Below are 25,849 nucleotides of genomic sequence, written 5' to 3'. Positions count from 1 at the left end.
CAAATTTGGGTTTTATGGAAACGATAATAACACAGAAAACCAATTAAAGTAAAGGATTTTAATGGAGAAAAGAAGATCCTTGCATTTCATAGTACATGAGAACCCAAGTTTCCTTAACACCTGCATTGTCTCCCATCATCCTCTTCATACCCCAATACTCCATTGACAACTAAGCCCAGGCAAGATGGCTGTCGCTATCCAAATGACTATCCAAACACAGATTATTATTACACTAATGTGGCCTTCTTATTTGTATGCTGGATGTAGTTTTGGTTTGATAAAGTCAGTCACACAGATGGTTTCTCCAGGTATACTTTTAGTAGAGCAATTCTATATTGGCACATGACGGCAGCCGTCCTCCCATATGAAATGTTGAAGACAGGACACATTGTCTCTTGCCCTCATTTTTAGCTTTGACCTTTTGTAGCTTACCCTCCTGATGGAGAATGTCAGATGCTGTCAAATGCCCAGCTGTCATGTTAGTAATTTCATAATTTTACAGGTTATGACTCGACCAAAGACATGTTAAAACATGAATGAATCATTCGTAGCTGAAGCCGTCTTGTCACACAACCTGTCTGATATGTGTTAACGGCCCTCTGTGACTGCTGCTACAAAGCCAGCTAACCTTTACATGTGTTAGCTGATGACGCTGTGACTAACTATCTTTTGATAGAGTAGTAAGAGAAAAGCTTCACCTCAATAGTCCGTGTCACCCCAGTCCTTTTTAGACCAACACACAAGTTAGCACGTAAGCGTTAGCTTGAATAGTTCTGTCAAAGTAGTGAGTTGTGTTAGTCTCCAGATGCTAGAAAAAAAAATGTATTGACAATATATAAAACAGATGATTTCACCTTCATTGTAGACATTACATTGTACAAATGAGGTTGAAAAGTGAAGTGAGCTAACCAGGCTTGACTTTCAAAATCTTTAAGACTAATATTAGACTGGGCCTACCAGGATTGGCCAATCTCAGTGTGTCATAAAATTGCTTCTGTAAATGTTCAGCATTTGGAGGGTCTGTTCAGATTCATCCTCAAGTCATATTTAAAAAAAGAAAATGGTCGTAAGAGCTGCTAAATATTTTTGAAAAAGTGATTAAGAAAAGTAACTTTATCCAGCTATCTGATATAAACCAAATTGCAATAAAGTGTATAACATCTTGAAACTGAGAAGAAGAGGCAAATCCCAGAAAGCCAAAGTGAGTCATGCATTTTGTAATGCCTACCAAACAAGGGCAAGAATGTGGGTCAGAAATATAACAGGATTCAACGATAGCCTCCGAGATGTGGCGTATCATCAATCAGCATGGTGCGGTATGAGCTGCCAGGAGATGCAACACGCCCGTTAGAATGCTAAAAAGCAAACAGAGAAAGTAAAAGATGCAAAAAAGAAAAGATGCATCAGTGCAATAAAGAACAGCTGGACAATATCGCCGAATGTCTGCAAAGCAACAAATTGATGCAAATGCTTGCGTCGTTTCCCTCTCATCTTTGAAGGAAAAACATTAAAATACTCTTTCCTCTTTCGTCTGTTTGTTTTTTGTTTTTGTTTTTTTCTCCCCTCTTGAACACAATTGCTTCTAGGCACAGAAATGACATGATTTATCATTTAATGACTGCTCAGGTTTGGCTCATTTAACTCCTCATCTGTATGGAAAACCTCTTGGTTAGCAATATCACCGCTCATATAATCCATCATCCGTGGCCTGAAAGATAGGCAGCCATTGCTGTGCAGCGCTGGTGCTGCTCTGGGCCATGCCTGAAATACGAACGAGTTTAAAACCTTTGGATCATCCCAGGAATATTTCATTAATTCATCTATTATCATTTTCTATATTGACTTTCGGACTGTACACTCAGTGCCCCCCCCATCCCCTCCCTCCATTTTCACTGATAATGTATGCATATGGCTTATCGGCGTATTTGCTTTAGGATATCTTCAAGCATGAAGTCTGGTGGAACTGCTCTTTTAGTGCAAAATATTAGAAGAAGTCCAAATGCTGCCCCCTGAACCTTATACCAGACCAAGAAATGGGAATTAAAAATCGAGAAACACAGTCCCTCCTTTTCCCAGGTCTCCTCTCCACCCAAAGGGACATGGGTGTTCCCACCAAAAATTTCAGTACAAATAGTTTGCTTATATCCTTGGATTACTTGTTAAATAAATCAGTACTCTTCAAAAGTTTAGCTTAATTGTTTTTGTCTTTGGAAATGAACAAACGCCCCTGCTCAGAATTCAATCAGGTACTTCAAGACATAAAAAAAAGTTTACACACCCACAAATCTCATTTTTTTTGTGCTTTAGCTAGGACTTTATGTTTTCCATCTCTTTTGTCTGCTCCATCATTCATTTCTTCCATAATGGCACCACGAGTGCAATTTTCACCCCTGCCTCCGAGGTCACGACTTCTCCCCTCCCGATGGATCACACCGTGGAATTATAAAGACGGTGTCACAACCTTCCTCGCCAAACCGTCAACAGTTGCAGGAGGAACATTAGTCAATATTAGCAGGAGGAACCTCAAACAAAATGCCGGCTGCCCTCGGCGGCTGGGTGCACAGGTAATGTCCGCCATTTAAAGAGAGTATAATGGTGGAAAAAAAGCTTGGTGTGACTGTCCCTCTCCATCCCGACCCTTTAAACACGTCCCCGTTGTGATTGCTTGATGCAAATGCAGAGCGCCATGCTCGTTTCACTTTGGTTTCCATTGCACTGAGCAAAGATTGGTTGGCTTGTCGGAATGGGAAATCGGCCTTTAATCATTTATGATGACCGTGTCTAAGTCGGGTATGCCCTGAAGTGGTCTGTCTCTCCGTCTGATGGTGACTTTCTGCTTCTGCCTATGACAGTCGGTGTCTTCCCTTGTTTCTCACAGTGTAGTTAACTCACAAGGGAATAAAAAAAAGAAGGATTCACCTGCGAACCATCCAAAATAACTGAGTTCTCTTCTTAAGGGAAGAGAATAATGCTTGAGCCGTGTCAACATGACAGCCAGAGAAGAAGGCGATGTGTAAACACCTTGACGCTGAACTTCTAGAGTCTGAACCGGCGAAATGCTACTTATGAGCAATCGGGGAGGAAAGCTTTAAGGCACTTTTCACTTTGGTTTCGTAAATGTTGCAGCCAGGTGTGAGCATGCTAAGCCTATTCGGCGAGGAGCTCTCTGCTTTCCTCTCAAGCCAAAATCAAAGCGGGAGTCGGGCAGGTGGGAAAGCTGGGATTGCGTGTGGAGCTTTTTAGATATCACATGCAAAAACCTTCCTTTTTGACAACAGGCGGAGAAGGAAACACACATCTGTTCTCTCCTCTGTCTTTTTCTCCTTCACACACACACATACACAGACTCAAATATTTCTGAAACAATAACTCGGTGGATGACATTGTTTTGCATGCCATTTGAGATTGTTTTCCTCCTGCCAAGTCAGACCGCCGTTTGACAATTTTCTATTTCCACATCTTTTTGTCTCCTCAATATTGACTTAGTTTTTTGTTTGTTTGTTTGTTTGTTTTGTTAACGCTGAAGCCACTGTCCTCTTTAACACGATGGCATTTCCATTACTGCGTTTTATCTTCCGTCTTCAGGAGCGGCGGCGCCGGAGATGGCGTGCCAGAAAGTGAGATCCTGGTGTGACTGGGAAGCCGAGATACTCCACCAGTCTGTGCGAATTTGAATGCCGGGCCGTAAGTGTTTCTCAGGATTTAAAATTAGATATATATATATATACGCTGATTCTTAAATGTTTGTGATACATTTTGGATTTTCTCTAATCCTCATTATTGCTTAGAGGAATAAGATCAAAACTAATCAGTAAAAAAAAAGTTAGTTTCTGCTAACTAAAAGTGTATATTTTTATCTTGTTTTGTTAATTTTCCACTTGCTGTACAATCTCTTGTTCTTCTTCTGACATAAAACCAGGTGAAATTGAATTTCAGAAAAAGAACATCTCATCAAGATATGAGCAAGGTGTTGGTGGTATGATGGTCTGTGGCTGCATCGCTGCTTTGGGACCTGGAAGACTTGGGGTACAAAACAGAACAACTATTTTTTTTTTCCAATGTATGAGCTCCCTGGGCAGTGAGGCCGACGACATCAACAAAACTGTTTGGTGAGAAACTCAAGGCTTTTTGCAGTGTGAACTTGGGCTTTCTTTTGAGTTAGTTCCAGGTCCCAAAGGAATCCAGTCAAAGGTTCAAGTACAATCAAAGACTCGTTTACACTCTCGATGTTGGGTTCATATGTCCACCTGTACTAGGCAGTAACAACACTATGAATAAAAGGCTGAAAAAAGCCACTGCTTCTATGATATCCATAACTCACGAAGGTGGTAATATCATGATTGGGATTTGACTTGCTGTACCTTGGCGCGTCGTCGATGGCGCGTATTTCCACGTACGTACAACAACTTGACCCGACGGAGGATATTAATTCCCTTCTGTCGCACTGTATTCCAAGCATTTTGTTACCACCAACTGGAAACGGTTCTCAATAATTTATCGCCAACTGATGGCTTGTCTGGGTTTTCTGCAGCCTAGTTTATGGAGACACCTTAGACTCAAGAGGTTTTCCTAGGTGAGAGAAAGGAAAGGGCAGTGGGAGGGCACGGGAATAAATAAGACGAGTAAGAGACGGTGTCAGTGAGACAGAGAGAATCTGTTGGAGGAGCAGAGAGAGGGAGGGAGAGACGGTGGGAAGGGAAGCAAGCTTCCTGTTCACAATGGAGCCCAGGGTCAATAAAGTGCAGTCTGGTTTGGAAGAACGAGCCCTGCTGCAATTTTTATGAGCGTTCCTTTCTGCCCAATCATAAGGGGGTGGCCTCTCATAACAGAAGGAAAACAACTAATCAATAATTGAGGAGAGCAGTAAACACCGTGTACACAGCAACTCTCCAAGGGAATTCCTTTGCTGTGAATATGTTTGCCTTGTGCATGCATGTCCATGCGTGCAGGTGTATTTATTTATTCATTTGTTTTCTTGCCCCATGCTGACAAACAAGGGATACTTTGTGGCGTAATGCAAGAAAAGTACAGTCTGTCATACTCTGTGGTACTATTTGGGCATCAGTCATTCCTATCAATCCGGCTGCTTTTTAAAGAGAACCCTTACTTGTACGAATAGCGTATTTAAAATTAATGCCAGCTCATACAGAGAAGAGTCCCAACCCTGACTCTCTTGGCATTTGGAAAAGCAGCTTGTTTGAGGAGTCTCAGAGCAAAGCCAGCCGAACAATTACATCAAGATCCAAATGAAATCCTTTGTCTACTTCGACTTGATGCGTTAAAGTCAGTTTGATGCGTGACACATCATATGTAGCTCTCGGGGCTCCCTAAGAACCTCCAAGGGCATTTCTACATTCTGCAACTTGCACAAGCTTCCATGTGGTAATGCAACATCCTTTCTTTTCCACATAATTATTTTGAAATGGATTACATTGTGTATGGAGCCATTTAAGCAGGATTCCAACCAGACGAATGAGAGAAATTTTGTTCAATGACAGACTGCGGAGAGCTTTTCATCCATCCTACATCTTTTGGTAAAGGTTCGTCTGGGTTTTATCTGTGGCAGCCTGTTGAACTTAAAAAAAAAAAAATCCTTTTATAGTGTCTTAAAGATAATGCTTCAGAGAGAGCGTTTGCCAAACTTTACCCATATTGAGCAACTAAAAGGTTGATGGTACTGTCCCTCAAGGCATTTTTTTTTTTTGGGGGGGGCAGGGGACTATAGAATCATGCAGTGCTAGCAATGCTTCTGAAGTCTCTGTGGATCTTTTACAATCAAAGCAAAAGCTGTGCTTGGATTCTCAGCATAGAGTTGGACTCTCACTGGTTATGTGATGTTGGTGATCTGAAGTGGTGGTGGTGGATGGGAGCCTGTCTAGTTTGGGCTTCTCCCAATCCCGTTTTTGCTTTGTGCTGGCAGTGACTTTTTTTTTTTTTATTGCATATTGAACCAATAACTTTCAATATGTTTCAGAAATCTTTTAAATTCTCATTGTAAATCATTCAGCTGTGCCAAACACATGGTTGGACTTTGCACCGCCTTTGAGGTGCAACTCCTCCTCAGAGTTTCACTTTCAAAGACTTGGAGCTTCTCTCAGAGCTGAGCAGCTAAACGACTTATCTCCTTCAGACTAGCCCGCAGCAATTAGCAAATACCTGGTGTGCCCTTCTGATCTAAGATAGAGCACAACAGCTTTGCTTTTATTTAAAGTCAACCTTATATGAGGTTCAAGTTAATGATAAGTTGTAAGTTGCAGCCCTTTGATTCCCATGATTTCTTAACACATATATAGTATGAATAGAGTACATATTCTGCAATGGGACACTTTTGAGGGTCAGTTAATGTATGCTGGACAACACACAAGTCAAGAGAGATGAACTATTTTGGTCTTTCGTAACGTTCTTAGTCTTTTCTCTGAATTTAATTACAGATATAAACGATTATTTCACTGCGATGCACCTGTGTATGGGTGGGCATGCACACAAAATGCTTGAAGGAACAAGCATTCTGGGTAACAACAGAAAAAAAATGGGAGTATTTAATTTATGTGTCATTGTTTGTGGGCAAGCTATAAAAGCTGTGGAGTCACAGCTTCGGGTCAGCTGAGCTTTGTTGGGGGGGGGATTAGTCGCCTATTGGCAAAGTCACAGCCTCAGAATCGCTTTACCCCCTCAGGCTTTTTTTTTTTTCCCCGCTGCATTGCAGAAACAGACACAGCGGCAGCAAGACGGTGTGTCTGTTTTGTTCAGGACCATTTCCGCTTGCACCCCTCTTTCTCAGCTCAGCGGTGCTGGTTTAAAACGCCTGCTGTATGTAAAGCTCCCCAACTCCATGTTTGCTGTATTTGTTTTGCAGTTTACATCATGTGCTGAATAGATTTTCCAAAAAAATAAAAAATCCACTTCTTGGAAAATAAACTGTGAAAATAGAGTTTTTGCACATTTTGACCTCCCAAAAGTATAAACTCATATGGTTTATTCACATATAATTCGCCAATTAATGGCAAACTAAAATAAATAAAAAAAAGAAACGGCACACAAATTGACAATGCCGGCATTTTCAAAACTAAAGATAGTTACTAGATGTGTCCAATTAACTCTACAGATAAAGCATTGCTAATGACCATGGCGACCTTTAGCGTATAAAACAAACACCTCTGCACAGAGGTCAGAGTTCAGTGTGTGGCGTAGTTGGTTAAAGTTCCATGGAAAGCATTCATGTGCACTCGCCGCCGAGTAGCTCACATGGTGTTTATGTGGAATAGGACCAGGAACTTGTCAATTAGCCGCCGAAAACAATCCCTCACTGCCGGTGGGGTTTTAGCAGCTAACTATGAGGGCAGAGCCAGTTGGAGGGAAATTGGACGCTCCGCTAGGCTGCATGATGATGTTCAGGTGCAGCGCAGAAATGCTCATTAATTCCTGGTACCTGCAGCTAGAGAGCATTCCTGATGAGGCCAACATTTGAGGCTTGTGCATGAAATTCCCTCATGTGAAAACAGGAGAGTTGTAATCTCTGTATGTGTGTTTGTATATTTGCTCATACTGACTGCTGCGCTCCAAAAAAAGTGGAGTTCTTCAAGTTTGTAAGGTTCTGCTTCACTGTCCCTGTTCTTGATTAACCGCAGTCATGGACTGTGTCCATTTATTGAGTGTTTTTTTTTTTTTTTAGTGGTAATAGAGCAACAATTTCAAACATCTCATATTCTGGCACACTTCATGCTAACCAACCAAACCACAATAACCCGGAACGCAATGGATTGTCCCAATGGACTCGACTGCTACCATCAGCTTGCAACTAACAAATATGCAAAAATGAAAGAATTGGAAAGGGTGCAAATACTTTCTTCACAACACAAGAGAACTTCAAAAAGACAAAAAAAATATACTATTTTATTTAATATTATTTAATTTATAGTGATATAAATTTGTTATAAAAGTATTACTGATTGCACTTTAAAAATGAGGTAACTTTATGTTATTAAAGCTAAAGTTTAATCAGTAATGATTTATTAGTTAATGTCAAGTTGTCATAACAACGGCATTTTGAATAATGTCAACTTTGTATTAAAAGTGTCATAATTTACCGAATGACACTTTATGACAACAGTCATAAATATTCATGAAGACTTATTCATGTTCATGACAGGTGTTATGTCATGTTTATGACAGTGTCATGACAGTCTTATTCAACCCCCTTCAAATAAAGTGTTACCCCTTTATAACTGTGGCTAGCAGTGTGTAGGATTACCGCCTCCTAGTGGTGACAGTGGTGCATCACAAACAGCTGCAGAGGGAAGCCATTTTTAATAAAGAAGGGTACTTTGACATGGACTAAGCTAATGTCCATCCATCCATCCATCCATCCATTTTCTAGACACCCTTGTCCCTAGTGGGGTCGGGAGGGTTGCTGGTGCCTACTAAGCTAATGTAAGCTAAATAATTTCTTTCTTAAAAATGTACCACATTGAAGTAAAGCCAACTATTGTGCTGTAAGTCTAGCTTGAGTTCTCCAGACTGTCAGTCTGGACTCTAGAGCAACTAAAGGTTTGACCGTCGTTTTGCAAGGGCTTTCTGCTACAATGGAGGCTTCAAGTCCCCCGAAGACTGAACAAGATCGCATCCCCACGCTGGCATAAATAAAGGTCACTGTGGCTGTTTGACACTGGAGGAAGCAATAGAGGCTCCAGGACAGCCTGATAAGAGGACAGCGTTGGGCCCTCAGAAGAAAGGTAAAGGTCACATTTGTGCTATTAAGAACCTGGCAGGGTCACGGGGGAGTGGCATCCATCCACATGAGACAAAAACACTGGTCCAGGTCTGATGGAGGAGGATTTTTATTTTTTTTGTATTTGGGGGTGGGGGGTCTTTTGCAAAAAAGGAAAAAAAAAAAAGGTGAAATGACTAGTAAAGTGCTTTTCTTATGTGCTTCAAGTGAGTTTTGCTTCCTGTGTTTTTCCCCTCATCTTTTTTTTAAACCCAGAGACGGAATGAGTGATGAGAGAAGAAAAAAAATGAATCCTCTCCCCTCCGTCTTCCTCTCACGCTGTTTTGGTAATCTATCTCATGCCGCACGGAGTGACTATACAAGGATGAATTAATTATGTTTCGGAAATGACTCATCTGCATGGAAACATAAAGTCAGCGAAGGGCAGCTGAAGTGGTAAAATACTTGAACTGTTCATAATCCATTAAACATGGGCATATCTGGGTGTGTTTGGTCAGAAATGTTTTTTTTTTTTTAATCATTCAAATTGAGAGGAGGCAGTTCCACTCTCCAGATTCGCTCAGTTGTTACATGTTTCAGCTCGTCAAGCGAACTTTAGTATGTGAGAGTCGTAGCTTGAGTAAAATGATCAAGGGAATAAAGCTCTCCACACAAACGTCTTGCATCTCCTCAGGATTTCATTTTCTGGTATTTAAATTTGCTTGATGATCTGGGAAAAAAAAAAAATGGTAGAAACCTGGGAATATTAAAGCTCTGTTTTTTTTATATTTATTCCTAGTGTTTGGATTGAACCTTTGTACCAAAGATGAGAATAAATCTACACAATTTAAGGAGTAAAAACAACTCTGCTTTTTTTTTTTCTCTCTCTCTCCTGCTAGTAAACACATTCTTGTTCCCACAGAGAGCTACTCATCCTTGTAAAGGTCTTCTACAGATGAGCCTAATTGCTGCTTGGCCATTTAACTCTGGGAACAGGACAGTGGCATGAAATATTAACAGAAGCTCTTGGGATGCAGGAAAAGCAGCCTAAGACAGTCGGGAGACATTTATAATTAAGCAAGTGAGGATTCAAGAAGCGCGTGCACACACACATACACGCACGCACGCACGCACGCACGCACACGCACACGCACGCACACACACACACACTCCCGTCTCTCTGTACCTTCTACCTTTTTCCGCTTCGTCTTTAAAACACTCAGAGGTGGGCATGGAACAACGCAAGGACACAAGTGTGTGTGAAGACGAAAAGCGCAGCAGGCAGAGCTGAAAAAAGCCAAACTGTACAGTCAGGAGTCATTAACGCCCCTCACGCTCCTCGGCGTGTGACGAGCCCCCGGCCTGCACAGACACAATAGAGGTCAAGGGTCATAAATTCTTTGAATGTTGTCCTCACTGACAGTTTAATGTGGCCCCGTGTCCTTTGTGCTCGCTGGGCTGTGATGCGGCAGCGGGGGCCTCCCTTCGGCCTCTTTGTTTTTTGTTTGCTTTTGGGGAGCTTGTGGGGGAAACGATCCATGCAGTCGACAAAGTTTATTCAACTTGAAGAGATTGCTATCATCTAAAGAAGAGGGACTTTAGGCACATTTGTCACGTTGCTGTATATGTCGCAGACAGAAATCTGGTTTGTGAGGTGTGTTTACCAGACGGTGCAAAGATAAAGTGCACAAAGAACAAAATGTTTTTATTATAAGCCATATCGATATAAAAGAAATCTGTTATAGGTACATCCAACATAGGGCTCTGGAAATAAAGTATGCATGTTTTCCTTTTACACTTTTATTTAAACAACATATTTCACTCCTTAAACGGTAAATCATTTAGTGAATTCTGCATTTTCTTTAGTTGTATTTAGAGTCTATTTGAGCTGCTGTTGCATTTCTGCGCCTCGCTCCAGCCTCCTCTGACACAAACGAGACGTTTTCCTCCACACGTTGGACATTTTCTCTTCCTTGAGCGGGTTGTAAACCCAGGAGATGTTGTTGCGTGAAAATCCAAGTTGTTCAGCGGTTTCGGGACGTACACAGACCAGCCTGTTTGGCGATAACAACCGCGAGCAAGCGGACGTTCTTGATTCAGCTCAGGTGGGGCTAATCCTCATGTACCGCCTGCCGTGAAGGTGGACGTCAACAGATGTGGCGGGAAAACACGAAACATTTCCTCCTTTTTCACTTAAGCTACATAACAATCAGAGGCAGAGGAGATATTTTCATGCAATGTGGCTTGAAAGTCCGGATAACAGTCACAGCTCAACTAGCAGAATAACAATATTTGCATTAGTATTTAAATAATTACCTTTTGTTGTTATAGGAGATCAAAACTACATGTAGACTTTGATTGTATTAATAATTCATGGTGACTTCCTCATAATCTGTAGATATTTTCTGACAGAAAAGAATCATGACAACGAGAAAAATAACTAAGGTGAAGTTATTTTGATTGGACGTTTGATATGCGACTGATTGATTAGCTACATAGCAGTGTAGCATAGCATAGCACAGCGCTGAATTCCAGCCTCTAAAGCTTCCACCAGTATTCCAGTTGACACGACAAATTCAATCCCACTTTCTGCGTTTAAACCCAAAGTCAGCCATGCATAAATTGTCTCATTTAAATTCTTTGTTTCATAAGCTGCCGAACTGTTTGTCCGAAAGCAGCAGAAAAATGCAATCCCTGGAGCAAAATGTAGCACGTGACAAAGGCCGCATTCCAAAATGGGAGCAGAAAACGTTCCAGGGGTTTGTAGTAAATGGAACATTTTACGTCACACTCTGAGCCACTTTGGATCACGAGCTTTAGCGACGGCTCCGGCGAATCCCTCCGCTCGGTAAGGAGGACTATCATCATTTCTGTTTTGTTGTCTGAGTGCAGATTATGCCTTTAAACTCCGCTGCCAACAGACTCGCTGCCTCTTGCAAAGTTTACGACTTATTTGAAAAGAGAAATCAATCCTGCAGAAAGGAGGCAAAAAAAAAATAAATAAATAAAAAAAAGGAAAAGAAATGAGCATTGTGCTGTACGTTCAGCCTGCGGGGCACAGAGCTGTGAAACACAACATATTAGCTTGTCAAAGTGGATGAAGTAATTTGTTTCTTTTTATTACAAGATTAAAGGCCTCGCAGTGGAGCTGTGCCGCACCTGTTCATGCTGCGCATGTTCATGTAGTTTGTATTTTTTATACGTAAATGTTATGCTGACATATGCGTGGACTTACTTCTGTGCCTACTGTCTGCTGCTTGCTCATTCTTGTGCAACTTCTCCAACTGTACACATGATTGATGGCGTACTTATTATACATAAAGAGAGAAACTGAAATCTATTCTCGCCCATTATGCGAGTGTAATGAAACTATATCTCCACAGGCTTTTGCGGACAGTTTACTCTCACTTCTCAGAGAGAGAGAGAGAGAGAGAGAGAGAGAAATAAAAATAATAAATAAAATGTATGTGCTGCTGAGATGAGCACATTCTGCATATTTACAGGAGGAACTCTGCAATATCTCTCAGGATTCCAGGGAACATTTCCTCCCCCACCTCCACCGTAACACACTCTTAGAAAACAATTCAACTCAATGGTGATGGGAAAAATATCGACGTTTTTATTCCGGAAACTGAGCGGTGAAGAACTCCTTTAGATTTCTTCTGGAGAATTTAACTCGTGTCTGCATAAATCAGCGATTCAGACGTTTCTGCTGAACTGATATTGAAACTTTTTTTTCTCTCACTTTTTGATTGTGAACAATATTGAACATTTCCTGCTTTAAATCAGTCCAGAATTGTTTGCAAAATATCCCAATACGTGTTTTAATGATGATTATTTTTTCCACGGATTTCATAAAATTCAGACTTTTCCATGTTTTTTTTTACCTGATAGTGGGAGGTCTTCCCTTTTCAGAGGATCTTTTTGGAGAGCTGCAGCTTCCACACCTGACAGCAGCCCCCTCCCTGGTTTGCTGGAGTTCATAAGGAGCTGCAGGACGACCAGTCAGTGCCTGATGTCCAACCGTCACATGCAGAAACAAGCCAAACTGTATAAGAACATCTTTTGACCTTAGTCAAAAGATGGAATTGCAAAAATAAAAATAAAAAAAACATTCACAATCTTTCACATTTTCAGCAACTTTCATGGCCTAATAAGGCCACCGATGCCGTCTGATGTCGTAACTCCCAAAAAAAGGATTTGCTGCACGCTGGGAAGTAATGGGGAGAAATATGAGGAATTTGACTGGTATGAAAAAAAAAAATGTCAGAATACACTGATTAGGATTTTAATTTGTTCGCAAATCCACGTCGGGGACAGGCGGCTCTCAGGAGGGGGTGTCATTCTGTTTGAATTGTAACAAAGCGGAAAAATAATTTCTGTTTAATCTGTTTTAAGGAAAAAAAACATTCTCAGAGTTAGATTTTTTTTTTTTCCATGTTAACCTGGGATTTGTTTTGCTTTCAGTCACACTGTGTGTGTGTGTGTGTGTGTGGGTGGGTGTTCGCACTTAAACTCTGCATTCGCACAAAGTCAAAGGACCAACTTTCCCCAAAGTTCTGACCCACTTCGCACACTGGTAAACATATTTATGAACATCTAACTTTTTGTATAATCAGCTCCCTGAGTTTCACCAGCTTAAGGTCATTTGCTTCGTTGCCCATCTCATTTCTATCTTGTAGAACAAAGCGGGTGATGAGAGGGACTGATTAGGGCCCTCGGTTGCCTGTGGTTGTGTGTGTGAGTGTCCTCATCAGTATTTGTGGACGGGAGCCTTCAAAACTTTTCCTTTTTTTTTTTTTTGTCTTTTTTTTGTTGTTTGGTGTGCATGTTCTCTCTTATGGACCTCTGAGCCTTGGGTTTGTGTCAGCCTTGGACCAGAAACATGAAATTTGCATTCTTTAATTAACATCCAAGCGTTCACTGGTGGTTGTAATTCCAAAGTCGAGCCGACGCCACTTTTGGAATCACAAAGGAAAAAAAAAAAAAAAAAAAGCAACAACCCTGGAGGGAGATTTTCTGTTTAAAGCGGTGAAGAGCTGGACTTGATTGGTTGACATTTGGCTATACGAGTCGACAATAAGAGTTAGAAGTGATTTTATTGGGAAGAAGAAAACAAAAAAGTCGACGTAGATGACTTGCCTTTAGGTTTTTTGTTTTGTTGGCGTCTGTTAAATGACGAAAAATAAAAGACTTGTCCTGCAGAATAAAGTGTCTCTGGTTTACAAAAAGTTGTTAGATTTGACTTGTATGCCTAAAACTGTGTGTGCTGTCAATCCTTAGTAATTACAAAAAGAGCTGGAGTTACTGCAGTTCCAATTTAATTTCCCGAGCTTTGATAAAATGCTGGCATTTCTGTCCTTTCTGTCCAGAAGAAAACAAAACTTTTTAATTGCAATTTTTAGTAGAAAAGCTTTTGACAAATGTGGACACTTCCAACCAGGACAAAAGTTATGTTTGTGTAATTTTTTTTTTTTTTTTTTCATACTCGAGTCGAGCCGTACTCAAAGTCGGTAGTTGGTAAGCTATGTAGCTTACCAACAAATGTACCAAAGATAATATAAAGAAGTTCAGGAAGTGTACAAAATCTGACAAATGTGGAAAAGTATCAATTATATTCTGCAAAACCTCTGCGCTCAGTGGAAAGTACTAACACAGAATCGTGGGTCAAAGTTGACATTTAGCATTTGTACTCGCTGTAACGGGCCTGAGATAAAAGGGTAAACTGGGATTATGGGATATGTGCGAGATCACGCTGATCGATGAACAGGTTGTAAATAACATTTTGAGGATAAAGCCCAGCGCCTTTAGATGGGAACAAGGGTTCTGTGCTACCACACTCTTCTACTTGTTTGCAAGAATGAAAACATCATCAAAACATTTTTTTCTTTCATTTCAAAATGTCCTCACCAGATTGTTTATGAAATATTGGTCTACGGAAACCACTAACAAGGTCAGGATAGCCAACACTGATTTTTTATTTTATTTTTTTTTTTACTTTCAAGAAAGCCACAAAAAAAAAAAAAAAAAAAAAAAAAGAGAACTAAAGTCATCCTGGAATTCCGCAAATGTGGATCTCATATTTGATGACAATGGCTTGAGGGTCCTGACCTTTGGCTGTTTCCATTTCTCCATCATGTTCCCTCTCAACCTCGGCCATTATAAACATGCCCATGGGACTGTGTGTGTTCCCACGGAGCTTATTACCATCATTCGTCTTCTGGGGTTCGCCTTTGGGGCCAAGTCAGCTCGGCATCGTCCGACATAATCAGCACGAGCGGATGTGACAGCATGAGCGCCTCATTTCCATTGGGTGACAGTTTGCTCAAGTAAATAACTTCCAGTGCAGTGGTCGGGACTCATTTGCTTTAGTTTTAATTTTAAATGGTCCCGTGGGAATGTAAATAAATTCTCACAGTGGCAATGGAAACAGCTAAACGTGGCGTCTTTTCATTTCTGCAGATTGAATCGGATTTTGTACTGTAATTCTAAGACCTTATGGGCCTCTGATACTTTCACTGACTTAATATGAGCATTCCCTGACGGTCATATTGTGCTAAACAATGGCTTTCTCTGCATGTGATTTGTAAAAGTCTTGCAAAAATGGAGGCAAGTGTCTTGCAAAAACGTTTTTGGAGCATTTGTTTGGACCTAAGACCCAAAATATGACTAACTGGAAAGCTGCAGTCTTCCTTTGGAGCCTCATTAGGAGGCATTCTAGCTGCCTGTGTCCCAAACCTCAAATTACCACCAAACAAGCTGGTAAAACTTTTTTTTTTTTTTAGCAATTTGCTTCAGTGTGAAGCCTTAAACCCAGAAACTCTCCAAATAAATAAGAGTGCAAAGTTATTTCGCATGCCATTTATTAGGCATCTGACACACAGAGATGTGAAAAAGTGTTTGCGTCCTTACAGACTTCTTCTGTTTTGGTTTCTTTCCGTGAAACGGATGCTGCTGGGTGGCATAGGGGTAAAGTGTGTGACCATCGCACAGAGGCTTCTGTCCTCTTTGCGATGGTCACCGGGTCGAGTCCTGGCCCCTTGACCTTTGCAGCATGACTTGCCCTTCTCGCACAACCCGCTTTCCTCTCACTTCACTGTCAAATAAAATCCACTAGAGCCAAAAATTAAAAAATAAACAGTTCTTCTGTCTCCTCTTTTGGGCTCACATTTCCAGCTTTTCCCACAAAACAGCATCGTTTTTCACCTTCTTAGTCGACTGACCTTACGAGAAAGTCGAGAAGGTTGAAGAAGCCTCTGGAGATGTTTCTTCAACTTGCTTCCGACTCCCCTGGCGGCGACTTCGCAGACGTACCATAACCCCCGTTTCGCTTCTCCTTGACCTTTTCATTTTGTCCTGCTTGACCCATACCTCCTCAGATCTACTCTTTATTAATTGACCTGCACCTTACAGTCTTGGGCTTTTTTCTTTTTCATTCTACCTTGGACTAATTTCTATTAAACCCGACTGGACCTACATATGCACCGTGTTTGATTTCAGCGCTGATAGTGATCCGTCATCTGGAGACTGGGGTGAAACTTGTCTCCTTGTTCAGGTTTTCCCTCGGCTTATGCTCTTCTTCTGCTCTCTGCCTTGTCTGTAAAATCAGGAAGCACTCTGGACGGAGCGTATTCCCACAAGGGGCCTGCAGATTCCAGCTCTAAGGCACTACTTGGCACAGCGTAGCGGTACATTGATATGTGGGTAGTAGCCTGCTGCTACTTTTCACTCATTTCACAGCGTGACAGTGATACAAAAGGCCACAATGAACTACTGTTCCATTGACAAAACCAGGCCAGTCTCTGCCCAGCTTGCTGGCTAATCTTTTTTTTACCAAAGAGTCTATTAGAATAAAGCAGTGTTCACTCTTTAAGGCATCTTTGATTATCACTTTTTTTTATTATATCCTGGTACAGAATGATACTCTGCTCTGTTGTTTATTGCTGGATCCACTCATTTGTTGACTTACAAGCATCATGAACAGAGAATGGCCATTTAAAATGTAAGACGACGTACCATAATCTTTTATTGCAGTACCATAATCTTGAACTGAACATTTTCGTTTTAAACCATTCTTGACTTCCTGTTCTTCTGGCATACAAGTACGACATGAGCGAGAACACCAAGTCTCTTAGCTAATCTTCAAAAATAGAAAAGGAACAGTCAGTTGATTTTCATACAAAAGAACCATTGAGAAACCAAGGATGATGATGTGGGAAAAGCACATCTTGTCCATAAAGTGTAAGAAATCGGATGAAACTAGAGAATATGTTGACCTAAAGTACATAAATACAACATTTAAATGTTGACTTTCATTGTTATTTTTAAATGTTTTAAGTAGGATAAAGATTTTAGCTTTGAAATTGGCCAAGTCTGTAAAAGGGATGTTTTTTTTTTCTTCTTTTTTGTAACAAAACGGAATCTCTAAAAATATACAATGCCTTAAAATAACATTATCTTTGTTGATATTTTTTCATTCATGAATTTGCAGTAAAAGAAAAAAAAATCAGAGTATGATTTTTTTTATTTATTTATTTTTTTAGCTAAAATGCCTTGTTCGCAAAAGCACAAACAATCAAAAAGGGGAAAAAAAAGGATTCAACAATTGAAGTTCCCCTCTCCTTGTTGTAAAGTGTGTTGCAACATCACGACAGAAACAAATCTTTCCACAGTAAACTGCTGTTGGCACTGAAGTTCCTTAATGGGCAAGTCTGCAGAGATCCAACTTGAAACCCCACTGCTTTTGCTGTTTTCGTTTGACACGTCTTCAGCAATTCCATTTTACTCAGGGGAATGGGCATTTAGAAGAACAATAAAACTAAAAGAAATAAGAATCTACAGCATACTTTGGTTGAAAGATGATGTTATCGGCATGCAACAAATAACATGTTTTAAACAACGAGCAGCCAGATCATCTCCACACACGCATCTTTCAGTGGCTTCAAAGCGAAAGCCGAGCAGTTTGTCTTCGCACAACTGCTGTTGTTCAACAGTAACTTGACACTCAAATCATTTGACAGGAAAAAAAAATGACAGTAAAGCTTTACCAAAATAAAAAAGCTTTAGAAATGAGTCGGTGGGAAAAAAAAAAAAAAGTTCAGTAAAAGAGATGAAAAATGGGGAGTAGTGTTTTGCGTGCGTGTGTGTGTGTGTGAGTGCGTGTGCGTGTTTATGACAAAGTGGGAGCAGCAGGGGAGATTGATGAGGAAGGGCAGAATCAGCCTCAGCATGGAGTGACGCACAACTCATGATGTAATATGTGCTCGCAGCTGATTCTAGCTTCAGGAGGCACAGAAAAGTCTGTGCGTCTTAATCCCCAAACATGTTTGAAGTTTCTCATGTCTGCTTTGGATTTTGTTAAAAAAAAAAAAAAAAAAATCCTTGTTAGCTCTAGGAGTTTTTGATGGGTGTGCTAAAAGTTAGCGTTAGCATTCGGCAATCCTGGTTTACGAAGCTGAGAAATGACATCAGACTTGAAATATTACCATTTATTATCATTATTCTCTTTGCGTTAAACTGTCAGCTGAATTCTTTGGTGTGTCTCTGGATCTCAAACGCTGGTTTATTCTGAGATTTGAAAGAACTGGAGTGTTCTGACAATGATCTGAACTGAATATGAGTCAGTGTAATGGAATATGAATTGGGCTTGTAATGAACAACAACAAGATCCACAGCAAATGAATTAGACCGTATCTCATTATGTTGTTGGTACATTTTCCATTTCTGAGTTACTGTTAAAGCATTGCGCCCGATGAGCTTTCATCCAAATGATATTTTGTTTCGTGTCTACACACCGCTAGTTTGCTACTTGAGTTTGGGTTGATTTATACGCCCATGCTAAGTGGCTTTAAAAGATGAGAGAAGTGGAAAAATCTGCCAAAGTCCAAATAAAAACTGTGATCTCTATGATGACAAAAATCTTCACAGGATCAAAGGAAAACAAAATATAAAGTAAGGGTCGAGTCTGCATTACTCTGGACGTCGTGCACCATTATTCTGTGTTTTTAAGCTCAGTTGGATCTGATGGTGTGGTTGTAATATCAAGGATAACAGACATTTTTATTGATTCTCACTTTTTTTCCCACACATATTTACTTTCTCTTGAGTCATCCATTCTTGTTTTACTTGTGGATACCTGTTATGCAAAAAAAAAAAAAAAAGTATTACACTTTTTGATTTTTTTAAATATTTTTTAATCTATAAGCTAATCTTTGATCTTTGCGTCTGTGCACAGCGATAACCGCCGGTTCTGAAGGTCAGAGCTTGGATTCAGGATTTCACAGTCCCCCAGTTGAGACGTAATCAATACTCGGAGGCATCGGCAGACTCCTGTCTGTAATTTTCCTTCGTCGCTTTTCAAATATATCATGCCTCCCCGGTGGCGATATGACTTAAAGAGAAAACTCAAATTGATGAAAGCTGTTTTTTCATCGCCGTCTTACACCGGCAGAGACTCTGATTAGCCGTTTGTATTGTAACACTGTCGTTTCTTACAAGTGCGAGGAAAACATTGCAAAGTGTTGGGCACTTACAAGTTATAGAGCCAAATAGTCGCACACAAAAAGAAAAAAATAACTCAGACAATAGTGATGCAACAGTAGTTATTACTTACACTTATTGTAGTCCATGTATTAAACACTGATTTCTGAATGAAACCAAACAATAACAAGCTGCTATCTTTGTGTATTCAATGGTCCTTGGATTTAATGGCTGAGATTCTAAAAGGCAAATCCTGTTACGCTTAGGATATTCAAGTCATAAAACATAAATAAATCGGGTTGTGCTTTTTCAAGCAGACAAATAAATATGAAAGACAGTTTTTGGAGTTTAATCTTGAGCTCATTCTGAGCAGAACAAGTTAACGTTTTGCAAGTGGAGCGGCATGAGTACTTCCCACAAGTCTTGCTTTTTCAGTTCTGAGTAATTTTGATTTCAGAATAATTAGCATGAGGTAACACAACTGAAAAGAGATCATAAAAAATAAAAAATAAAAATAAGCGCACCTTTTGGCTGGATTGCTATAAATGACAGCTGTCACTTGGCTGCATTGACATTCGTAGTCAAACTGTGGAGAATGGTAAAAAAAGAGAGAGAGAGAGAGAGAGAGAGAAGGATTTGCTAAAGGTTTTCAGTGGAAATCTAGAGGTAAAGCTTTTCAATCTGGGGATTTGGCCCGCAAAGCCTTTGGGTTTGGCACTTTGTAGGGGCCAGATTAAAAAGAGGGCCTGACTGAAGGAGGCCACTCTGCTTAAACATGTCTGTTATTTGACTTTGGCTCAACACGTCTCAGCTTTAAAGCCCAGGGCAAGCCTGCGCAGCTGACACCTTTCTCAAAAGCAAATGATTTTAGCGTTAAATAATTATCCTCAACCATGACGAAAAGGACTATTCCACACACAAATAATACAAAAAGTTTTGTTTTTTTTCAATGTAGGTACATGATACTAGAAGAAAAACACTCCTGGGAAAAAAAAGAAGTAATAATATGTATTCATAAAGTGCTTTTAAACTATGAATGGAAGATACTGTAGCTTGATGTTCACTCAAGGACACACGAAGGGTAGGGAGAATTGTTGTGTTAGACATGTCTGTCACCCCCCGTTTTTACACAATTACTGCTCCATTTTCCAGCTGTTGCTAGGATACCCAAATCCAGTAGCTTCATGAGGTCATCTCGCACACGTCTCATTCAGAAACAGATGCAACGAGCGCTTCTGAGTCAAAACTCCACTCCCCAAATCCCTGATGACAGGGTTTTTATTGACTATCTGTTAATCCCTGGTTATCACAGTCGAGGTAGATCAAAGTACTTGTCAGGAAGTTTTGCAAATTGGCAGGGATGTAACTAGAGGGGGCCAAAGGGGGCCTGAATGATCCTCAGAACAAAATGATAACTTTGAAGAAACTCGTTTGCAGAGTTTTCATCTATGAAAAAAATTTATATTTACAAAATAATCTCTTGATTTCTTTAAGTTGCTACCAGCATTCTGTGTCTTGCTTGTTGTGGCTAGCCATCCGATCAACCGTGGCTATAGGAAATATGAGAAGTTCACACCAAAAAGAGAAGCTAAATGCTGGATGCAGTTAGTTTCTCCCATCTAAAAGCAACTCAGAAGTTCTAAACAGCTAATGAAAGTTATTTTATGAACGTTTACAGTGATTTTTATTTATTTACTATACTTGGATTGCGATTTAACACGAAAACAAAAGCGTAAGTTGTTATAATAACTCATGTTTCTGGAGTTTTCATGTCATGTCTTCCTTGTTTCTTTGCTACACTCTCTACTCTTGAATGCTCAATCACTTAATCGTGCAAAGCTGTGCTCTTCAGAATAAAAGCCTCCGCCAGTAACAGTATAGGTGTCAGATAATCTGAAGTTTCATGCAGACAAAATTCAATCTTTTCAAACCAAACCAAGTCATTGACTACATAACCCTGTTTCTGCCTCCTGAACCCCGACTTTTTGCCTTTGCCTGCCTGAGTTTTATTACAGACTCTGATTTAATGTTTTTTGACCCTTGCCTGACTTCTGTCTCGTCTCCACCTGCCAGATTTCTGAAACTGTAAAACAGTGTATCCCACATCATCAAACCCAGACCGTTTCTTTGTCCACATCTCCCTTGGATTTTCCCCTTTACAGCTGCAGTAACCCCAGACAGGTTGGTCGTTGCCGTTCTGAACAACATCGTCCAACCGTGTCATATCTCAGCCGCTCACTCACCGATTTCTCCTTCGAGAAACGACCTGGCAAATGTTCCTGCAATAAAAACGACATTCTGTGTGTTACAGTATTTCCAGGTCAAAAGAAACCCAGCTTATTACAACGGTGAAGCGTCTGATGGAAACAGCTAGTTCTTTTCCCCACAAATGTTCAAGAACTCACTATGTACTTTCTGGAATTGTCATCTAAGCTTCCAATGGTTTGGTGGGTGCTTTCTGAAACTCTCAAGAAATTTAAACTGACACACACAAGTACAAGTTCATTTTTAAGAATCATACAAAGGTTATTTATTTATTTATTTATTTATATTTGTTAACCAACATGTCTACTCTAATGCCAGATGCTCCATACGATCTTTTTGAGGAGCAAAACTGCTCTGGCACCAGCTGTAGGCAACCAGCTTCTTCATATGGTTTGCCTGAAATGTTTGCAACACAAGACCACAAAAAAAAAGGAATAAATAAAAGAAAAAATCACTCACCAGCTTTAATCTCTAAATGTGTGTGCGGTCCTAAAAATCAGAACTCATTTAGGACGTGGTAATCTTGCAACCTTGTCATCAAGCTAAACTTTGAATATGTGCACATTGAGGCTTGATTAGTCTTTGTGATTGCAATTTGAAATGCTGTGATTCTGTCAGCCTTTTGATGTCTACAGGTGTAATGATATCACCTGCTCAGTACTTGCACGAACAGTCAGACTGCTCATTAAGACCGCGAACATATGGCTTGTCGCTGATTGCAGGAAGCACAGAAATTTCCTGCGCACGTAAAAAAAAAAAAAAAAAAAAACTTGAAGAAAATAAAAAATAAAATAAATGTTGGAAGAAGACTTCTCATCATCACAGTCCCGGTTTAATAGATTCCTTGTGTTGGTCAGCATGTGCTTTAATCAGTTAGTAGCACTTCATGTGCACCTTATGTGTACCCTTATTTCCTTTCATATCCTCTATAAAACTGAAGAAGTTCTTTGTACGGCTCCACAATAATCTCCTCTCAAGGAACATAAAAAATGGAGATAACAAAACCTGGCCATTGCCATAAATCATCCGCAGTTCTTTTACTGTCTGTGGTTATGGCTGTGAATGTCATAACAGTATTTGCATGAAAATGGCAAACAGTGAAATCAACTCGCAGACTGAAAATAGTTCTTTCTTTATTACAGTACTTTGACTCTGACCCTTTGGACCCTTTTTTTGACATGATAGCGAAGAACAAAGTTCATTTTTTATGTAAAACATCGGTCTGCTAAGTTCGTAGTTCACCATTAAAGTATTTTGAATATTACAATATTGATTTAGAGTTGATTGTGGTGAAAAAATGATTTTAAAATAAGAACTCTTAGGTGGCAGGAAAAAACTAAAGATGCTTTCTAGGGACAAACTCTTAGTTTTGAAAGGGATACCTTCATATGTTTTCACTTCAAAGTATATAAGTAAGCACTATAAGTCCTCCCACTGGCTTAATTTTGTAAAATTTGGCCTTGTTTTGTGAAAGGGTTGACAACCACCGTCAGATACATATACAAGAGAAAAGGTTAAAGAATAACCTAATGCTTAATGATGAACATGAAACGGAAACTCAAGAAAAGTATCTCATGGAAAGGTAGAAAGTAATCCCCTTTTTCACAAACTAAGAAGATAAGACCTGTTTAAAAGTAATCAGGTGACGTGATATGCTTCGACAGGATCTTGAAGACATTTTATGGGGTACATTACATTGTATTAGATGACGAGGAGAAAGGAGGAACGAAGGGGAAGGAAGCAAAAATGCAAGCGGCGGGTCGTAGAGCAATAACTTTCTCAGATTTATCAGAGAAAAACACACTTTGCGTTTTGTGTGAGTAATTCTTTCTGACTTCACTCACAGATTCATGCGCCAGATGGGAATTAATGCACAGGATGGCACGCTTGACATCATGCGGCATTTTTTTATTTATTTAGTTTTTTTTTTTACTAAACCCCACATTACCTGTATCGTCTAATTCTTCTGCTGTGTGCAGAAATCTTCCGTTTACGGAGGAAAATCATATTGAATATCAGGGAATATCCTCATGCAGATGCAATGCCTGCAGTAATAGCTTTGCAGTAAGACGCAGCAAAAGCAGCAGGCAAAAAGCCTGTTTAGGAAAAACCAGGAGAACAGTACAGTCATGCTTGCCTTCACGCTGAGATGAAAAGTTTTGTAAATTTGCTGCGAACTTGCAACAATACATGTTTGTCTTATTTAAAGACCTTTTTTAAGGATTGAAAGGCAAAACAAAAGAGCTAAGATCTTTTCCCAGATATGAACTTTCTGTCTTTTTTCATCCTTATCCTTCCCATTATTTTTATGTGGCCTTTTTTTTATGCAAAATACAAAAAAATCCAGTCATTTGTGCAGAACTTTTCCCACTGGACTTGAAATCATTACCATTACACGTCTTCTAAAACATAATTGTATTTTGTTCCATGCTCTCAATATCTCTTTGTTGTTGCGTTTTCAAGAAAATTTTGTTTTGTTCTGCTCTCTGGAGAGTTCAAGCGAGAGCACAACATGAAAACAATACAAAAAAGGGAAATGGAAAAAGGACAGTAAGTAATAAGAAAATTATTCTCCTTTATTACCAAATGTCACCAGAAAGGTTGTACTTGTTAAAGGGAGCATATTGGATTAGAATGTATTGTCATGTCTTTCTTGTCATCTGTCCCAAAACCAATTTGGTTCCCACTGACCATCAAAGACGTGCAAACAGAGAACAAGGATTTCCATGTCAACTGCAAATGAAAGAAAGCAATCATCTTAACCCATATATACATATATATATATATATTTAAAAAAAACATTTCCTCTCGGCGCCCTCTGAGGGAACGGATCTGTGCAGGCGTAGCAGTTACTGCTACTTTGTGCATGTGCGTGCGTATTGACCTCCTAAAAGCCCAATGGATTTGGGTATCTTGGGAAATTTCCTCCAAATTGGACTTTAAGCGGACATGAGGGTGCTTAATGAGGTGTTGATCAGGAGTACGGCACCGGCGCCCTCAGAAATGGGGGTGGGGGAGTGAAATAGTTTTCCAGCGTGGACGATATTTACACAGAGGATTATTCTGCCCTGGTCTCGTTTTGCCATGGCGATAAAGAGGTCAGGACCCCTGTGAGGTGAAAAATTAGACTTTGCAATGTTACGGATTAAATTAAAGCTCAAGATACTCGATTTGTGATCGAGATGTCGCACTAAATGTAAATTATGCGTCAAAACACCTGCTGTTTCTTGTTATATTCTGTATCAATTCACGATTGAATCGATGTTGCTTACATTTAAACATAGCAGATACGCTTGAGGTCAGGGGCTTATGTTAAAATCCACTACAGCATGCTCTCTACACCAATAGGAATAAGGCGGCGCCTCTACACCCATGTTGCTGTGACTCCTGAATGTTTGTGCTCCTGCAACAATTTCTGCCCTGCAGGTTTTCTCCATCAGGCACGGTCAGACGGGCGCCAGCGCTCACACCTGACCGCAATCTTCTCATCAGTCTGCTACGGGACAAAGAAAGCTGCCGGATGACCGTTCTTGGCCCGATGATCAACCTTTGAGGCACAGCCAAGCGTCAAGGGAATATTTACCTCTGAGACAAAGGAGCCTTCTGAAGAATACAACGCTTGTCTTTTGTTTTGTTGTTTTTTTGGGGGGGAAAAAAAAAGAACTAATTACTGGAAGCATCCCAGTCAAGCGCAGTCTTCTTCATCTATTGACTCAAAGAATGAAGAACAGCTTGATTGGACGATTTGAAATGAGCTGCTTCATTCTGATTGCACTCTCCACAGAGCTGCTCAGTTATCATGTGACTGTTCTGTTTGCTATTAAGCTATCGTCATGGAGCTTTAGATATGTGAAGCTGTTTTTTATGGTGAAAAATATTGTTTTTTTTATTTTGATGAATAACACTTTCTTGTTTGATCATCCTCTACGGTGTAATCTAGTAAACAATCCTGGGATTATGAGGTTCCGGCTTCCATGTGCTTCTGTGGTTGACCAATGGACAGACACACTGTTAATATTTTACCTATTCCCTGTTTGCTGCATCAGAAACAGATAAATTAAGATAAATACAACATGCAGTTCAAATTATTTAAGGGAATAAAGTCTTCCAGATCAACCTGATCCCATGTGGAAAATGTAATTGTCATCCTTTTTAAATGCCAGATAAATTGTGACAAGCGCTTTTTCAGTTCAGTTTCATTACTGCTAATGTCAAAAAATGACTAAAGTAGCACCTGAAAATAGACTCAAACATCTGAAACATTTAATCAGGTCAAAAAGCCATGAAACAGTAAAGAAAATCTATAAAGTATCAAGTCTTTTTTCCATCTCTATGTTCATTAGAAACGGTCTGATTTAAAATCTACTTTGATTTTGCAGCTTCTGTGTCTGAAATATT

At 39.9% G+C, this 25,849-nt stretch overlaps 1 long non-coding RNA gene across 1 annotated transcript; it reads left to right on the top strand.

The window, feature by feature from the left end:
• The first annotated feature begins 2,385 nt into the window (after positions 1–2,385).
• LOC107836777 (uncharacterized) lies at positions 2,386–25,601 on the top strand. Its single transcript, XR_001662732.1, has 3 exons — positions 2,386–2,564; positions 3,586–3,684; positions 24,878–25,601. It is a non-coding gene; the product is annotated as an uncharacterized LOC107836777 (long non-coding RNA).
• Positions 25,602–25,849: the final 248 nt, after the last annotated feature.

This window comes from Poecilia formosa, unplaced genomic scaffold, assembly GCF_000485575.1.
Source record: "Poecilia formosa unplaced genomic scaffold, Poecilia_formosa-5.1.2 Scaffold83, whole genome shotgun sequence".
Classification (NCBI taxonomy): domain Eukaryota; kingdom Metazoa; phylum Chordata; class Actinopteri; order Cyprinodontiformes; family Poeciliidae; genus Poecilia; species Poecilia formosa.
The sequence above is the reverse complement of the archived record's forward strand: the minus strand, read 5'-3'. Positions and strand labels throughout refer to the sequence as shown.